This window comes from Hypanus sabinus, chromosome 22 (genome assembly GCF_030144855.1).
Source record: "Hypanus sabinus isolate sHypSab1 chromosome 22, sHypSab1.hap1, whole genome shotgun sequence".
Taxonomy (NCBI): Eukaryota; Metazoa; Chordata; class Chondrichthyes; order Myliobatiformes; family Dasyatidae; genus Hypanus; species Hypanus sabinus.
This window is the reverse complement of record NC_082727.1, coordinates 36,543,358-36,549,854: the sequence shown is the minus strand read 5'-3', so window position 1 is coordinate 36,549,854 and position 6,497 is coordinate 36,543,358. Positions and strand designations below refer to the sequence as shown.

Below are 6,497 nucleotides of genomic sequence, written 5' to 3'. Positions count from 1 at the left end.
GGCTGCCCAGACGGAATGTAAGCTGTTGCTCCTCCATCCTGAGGGTGGCCTCAAGAGGAGAACATGGACTGAGATGTCAGAATGAGAATGGGAATCAGAATTAAAATGTTTCGCCACCAGGAATAGTCAACATCTGTACCTGCTAGACAATTCTGTATAAAAATGACATTCCTCTGTTCAGACTTCAGAACAGTGTGGTGACAGGAGACACACTCTTCTCCTTGTGCACAAGTAAATGAAGTATAATTATATTTTATTTATTTTATTTCAGCATACAGCATGGCACAGTCCCTACTGGCACAATGAGATATGCCACCCAACAACACATGTATATAACACTAGAATGATATCAGGACAGTTTACAATGACAAATCCGCCTGCTAACAGGTTTGACTTTGGAATGAGGGAGGAAAAGCGGAGCATTCACGAGGAAACTCACGTATTCACCAGGAGGAATGGAAAAGCTGCTTACACACAACATCAGAATGAAACTCTGAACTCCGATGCTCCAGCTGTGCTAACCACTATGCTACCGTGGCGACTGAGGAACAAGTGTCCAGTTAATTGGCGATGACACCTTCTCTCTTTGAAATTTTAGATGATTGATTCTGAGCTGGTGGTCATATGCTGTCTTCTCTCCTTTCTGCATCTCCCTTCTTATTCTTCCCCACCCCTGCAAATTTTAGGGGACAATTGCTCACTTAAGCTATAACTATATCTGATTTCCATAGTCTACTTACAGGATTATCACCTTATCAGCAGCCAAGCCCAAATACATCACAGGAATGTCTTTTGGCTATCACTATACCAACACTATTGGTCAGGTCAAAGGCATGATCCTTGCACTATACCCTTCCATCTCGTTCCATTATGAGTCCATTGGCACACACAAACTTGTTTGGAGTTTTGCAGATACTTTGTCCTTGGCTGTTAATTATTATGAATAAAAACTCTAATCCATTTTTTTCTTAAAAATAGTATCTTTTTGAAATCCTTGAATAATTCACAGATCCCCTCTACTGCAACTTGCCAGTCATTCCCCTTCCAGGACACTCCTCCACCACATTCAGCAGGTTGGAATTATGCTGTTAAGGAATTTCCTTTGATTGTGTCAACACAAGACTAACATTTGCTTTGAAGCTTTAATTACCAGACATATATAAAGACTATATTTCACCATGATCCTTAAGATATAATCACACATGAAAAACCATTCCAGATTGACACTAATACATCAGAATACATGTGAAAAGTAAAATAAATTCAATGGTTTATAGGTCAAACATCCAATGTGGAAAAATATATGATTTCTCATTTAACTCCACTTGCTACAATATACACATCCCATCTTTCCAACATTCAGTGAAGCACAACTGAATTCAGATTGCTCAGGGTACTTGAGGAGTTAGTATTTTTATAAAAGAAACAGAATAAGAGGATATAACTAGTAAAGCAACACCCCACCAAACTTATCCTCAGATCAGATGGAAATGCATCTTTTAAATATCCTAGTGTGCTCAGATATGTAATTGAGAGAGAGCACTCACATATTCTTCATTGCCAGGATCAAACTTCAAAGCCTTCTCAAAGTATTCAGTTGCTCTACCCATGTTACCATCTAGCTGATACAGAATTGATTTAATACCAAGAGCCTCGCTGTCTTGTGCATTAACACTAAGTTTCCTATCTATGCACTCATGCGACATTCATGCGACATTTTTCCCGTTCTCTTGAGTTATAATCAATTTTCACTCCTTTCAGGAAGAGGCGAACAGCATTTGCTTCGGATCTTTTCTGGCGCAATTCAAATAACCCAGCTTCCAGACAAATACGCTGCATATTCTCTGGACGAATGTCCACTAACTCCACCAATCTATTGTAAGTCTCCTCTGCTCTGGAATAATCCCCACTAATTATGCAGATGCCTGCAAAGTCCAGTTTAGCTTTAATAAACAACCTTGGATGGTGCTCAAAAGCCTTTTCAAAGTGATACTTGCACAGATTGATCAACACTGGGTTCTGCTGAAATTCAGGATTGCGACGATCTCTGTAGTTCAGCTTACTTCTGTAGCACAATCCAAGTTGGTGGTGTAAGAAACCAGAATGTGGAGTTAATTCTAATGCTTGTGTCAGGAGCTCAATTGCCCTCTCCACAAATCCCCTTTGTCTATAATATTTTGCAGCATAGCGAAGCACATATGGAAGATCAGAGTTCTTCTGCAATGCTTGTTCAACTAATACATTTGCTTCCTCATTTTGCCCTAACCTCTGCAGTTTTAGAGCCAACAGCACCATGGCCACAGCATCATCTGGATCAAGCTCCAGTACTCGTCGGAAATACTTCACTGACCGACTCTGATCACGACTCTCTGGGGTTCCAGACATTGATTCCAGACGAGAAAGTGCGGTTGCATATCCCATTATCCACTCCGTGTTGTCAGGATCTTGCTCCAGAGCCTTTGCAAAGCATTCCTTTGCCTCCTCATAGTATTCACCAGCAGAACTCATCAATGACCATCCCTTCTCCCCATACACCTCGGGTATCATTGCTGTATAGCGAGGGCCATCACTGAGCAGTTTACAGATCATCTCCAGCTTGTCGAGATAGGACTGGGCCTCGGTCAGTTGTCCCATGTGGTAATGCACCCAGGCAAAGTTTCCATAGGTGATGATGCTTCTTCTTTCAAATTCATCTTTGTGGTTCTCCCTCTGAATTTTTTCAGCTTCCTTTAAATTTTGAATTGCTTCCTCACAATTGCCCTGCAGACAATTTAAAAAAGCAAGTTGATTGTAGGATTGCGCTTTATACTTCATATTCATATTGATAGAATCTTGCAATCTGTCCATCATATCTTCCACATCAATAGTTTCCTTCTGTGGCCTCCATGTGAAGTGACACTGCAGCTGATCGAGCTTCTCTTTCAATAAATCTCCCGGTGTGTTGCTGCAAGAGAGAAAAAACGTAATCATGAATTCCATCTCAGATCACTTGATGCAGGTCTGACCTGCAATCCCATGAATAGTAGACTTACTAACTGTATGAAAGCTGCCATTTAAAAAATTTTTTTATAATTATGGCATTGAAAACCTGAAATGCTCAGCCTGTCAGTCTGCACCTGAGGAAGGAGAATGTTTCAGATCAGTAACCCAATATGAAGAATTGATTCATGTAATGAAGATGGAAATGTGTCTCCTGAACAGCCAAGGCAGCTGATCTGTTGCTTTGTTACACTGATGCTGGACTTGGTTTTATTACCAGACATCGAGCTCTCCCACTATTGCAGACTTTCGTTTTTTTTGCCAGCAGACTGAGCATAGCTCCAGATCTCGGTACAGAGGAGTGGTCTAGAAGATTGAGAACTTCAATAACATTAGTGAGGTAAAGCTGTTTAGTGAAGCCCACTGAAGTCTGGCAATTTATGAGTTGCCAGACCAGATCACAGAACAATTGCATCAGCAACGTCCCCTGATCCTGCTGCACATTTCTGAAAGAACATAGACCAGCATCGAACATAGAACATGTTGTGCCGACCTTTAACCCTACTCTGAGATCAACTCTGCTTCCTGCTTCCTCCCAAAGGAGATGAATTTGCCGCACCGTGGACGCAGCTCCTCCATTCTGTCCTGAAAGCCGCTAGGGGCTGGAAATTATGAAAGTTTAGAGTAGCATGTTCCTCTGGTGTATTACCTCAGTACTGAATGCACCCCGTAGGCTCCAACGTGCTCAAATCTACATAGATATAGTGTATGGCAGAGTTGAATCACCTCCTACATTTAAAGATTCGAAGATTAAAGATTAGCTGTCTTTGTCACACGTACATCAAAACATACAGTGAAATGCATCGTTTGGCATCATATCAGATCACAAAGAATTTATCAGGGCAGGTGACAAGGTCACTATGTTTCCTGCATCAACATGCACACTCTCCCTAACCCGTACATCTTTGGAATTTAGGAGGAAAATCTCATAAAATTGCTGCAACTACATGACTTGCAGCTGATTCCTGTGAACCCAAAGGAAATTCTCATACATAGAGAGAATGTTAAGGAGTTAAGGAATGCCGTGTGTAAGGATTATTTATGATCACTTGAACTTACTCTTGGATCTGGTGATCAGACAGAAGGCTCTTCAAAAATCAGGAATCCGATACAAATCTTGTGTTTAGAGCCATTGTATTGGATGTTAATAACAAAAAATAATAGTAAAGCACTGCAGTTCCCTGCACTGTTTACACCTCAGCAGAGTAACGTAGGGATCACCCTACTACAGTCTCATCATTCAACTACCCTGTTAGCCAGTGTATGTTCACTTTGGGTATTTCAAAGTTATTGCATTATGATCCACTATTTTTGATAAACAACCTGCTGTATAATAATCTGTACATAAAGATGGACTGCAAGGAAATATTCTTTACCTCATGATGTTAGCTGGATTGAAAGCACTTTGCGCTCCTCGCTCAGTTTGTGCAGTTCTTCTTCTGCTGCGCCTACGATGTTGCGTTGGATGTTCAACCTGACAACCTTTTATACTATCCATTACTTCCTCAATGTGAAAAGAAACTGGAATTCAATGTCTATAAATAACACTGAAGCAATTAAAAGAATTTAGAAGTATTTCCTGCATGCCAATATAAGCATTGATTTGTCATAGAAATAGTCTACACCTCACCAGAATGTCAGTGTAGTGTGTCACTCTGAGCATCCTGGTTCAATTATTTATAATTTTTTCTTTGTGTAATTGTAAGCAGTCTGCAATCCTGGTCATTATCCTCTTTCACTTTTCCATATTTACTATTAGTTTAATGTTCCCTACCTGTTTACTCTCATACTACATCTTACATCTGTTAATCAATCTTTCTTTCCTCCTTGGCTGAACTTTAATCCCAATTCTCAAAACTGCTGCTTTTTGTGGGTCTAATTCTGTGCTGAATTTCCTTCACAGGGTTGAATTTTCATTCCTTACGTCTTTTCGTGCCAATCAGGAATGAATCATTGTTGCAGTTCATTCTTTAAACATCATACAGTGCCCATTCATGATCAACCCATTGAATAGTTTGCCAATCAAATGGGTCCTCATAATTTCATTTGTTCAGATTCACACCATTGATTTCATTCTGTGACTTCACCCAGCATATAAATGAAGAATACTAATCTGTTATGGCCACTCCTTAAACAGCCCATACAGGACAGAATTGTTAATTATTCTTTCTCATTGGCACAATACCCACTACATGACAATCTAGTCTCAATCCTGTCTAGATCCCATCTCATCTGTTATTTGCCTTAAAAAAATTGCATCCATGTATTCCTTATCCACAGTATTACTGCTGTATATAACTTGTGGTTACATTTGCACTGTTCTGAAACATGGTTTCCAATTTCTCCCTGCATATCATCATTGTGTTTAAAAATGTCATGCTGTCTGCAATTTTCAAGTGGCATTGATATCCTTACAGGTAAATGTTGACGAATACCCAACACAACATTCAGCCAACTGAGGATAATTTACAGTGGAACATTCACTTTGTACATTGCTGGTACAATCGTGTTGACACCACAGTTGAGAAAGCTCACTAATGCAAAAGAAATCTGGCAGTTTCCTGTGCACTCTGACTGAATTTTATTGATGTACCATTGACATCATTGTATCGGGCCATATCACAGCCTCTTCTGGCAATTGCTCTGCACGAGACCACAAGGAAATGCAGTTCTGGACACAGCTCAGCAATTCATGGTAACATGCCTCCTCCCTGTGGACTTGGTCTACACTTGTCACTACCTCAGTAAAGCAGCCAGCATAATCCCCTCCGGATGATCTTACTTCTCTCCTCTCCCACTCGGCAGAAGACACAAACACCTGAAAGCATGTTAAACCATGCTCAATGGTAGCTCTATCCTGCTGTTATCAGGCTCTTGAATGGATCTCTCGTACAGTAAGATGGAGTGTTGACCTTACAATATAAGTGGTTATGTTTAGCAGTAGAAGTCAACAATGACAATCCCATTTCCCCTGTACATCAGCTATCATTGCTGCAGAGTGAAGGCGCTTTGCAAATTATCTCCAGAGTGTAGATGCAGGATTGGGTCTCAGTCAGTTGTCCTAAGTGGTAATACATCCAGGCATAGTCTCCATAGGAATTAATATTTATTCTTTCCCATCCATCTATGTGGTTCTTTCTCAGAGCCACTTTTGCTTTCTCTAAATTTTGAACTGCTTCTTCATAGTTGCTTTGCAAGTAGTTCACAAAATCAAATTGGCTGCGAGGCTGGTCTTGATTTTCCCATCAATCTTTCTTGAATCTTGTAATCTGTATTTCACATCATCTAGGTCAGCGGATTCCAAACTTTTTATGCCGTGGTCCAATACCATTAAGCAAGGGTATTTACCTTTTGCTGTGTGCTTTCGCCATACCCACTGGACTGATATCTAATGTAGAAATCAGAGGCACTATTGTAAGACCCCCTTAAATAGCAGCATAGCAGTAATGGGTAAAAGT

The 6,497-nt window shown here is 40.4% G+C and overlaps 1 pseudogene; it reads right to left on the bottom strand.

Annotated features, from left to right (window-relative positions):
- Positions 1 to 321: 321 nt before the first annotated feature.
- On the bottom strand, positions 322 to 4,520 carry LOC132379758 (interferon-induced protein with tetratricopeptide repeats 1-like; annotated as a pseudogene).
- Between the last annotated feature and the right edge of the window lie 1,977 nt (positions 4,521 to 6,497).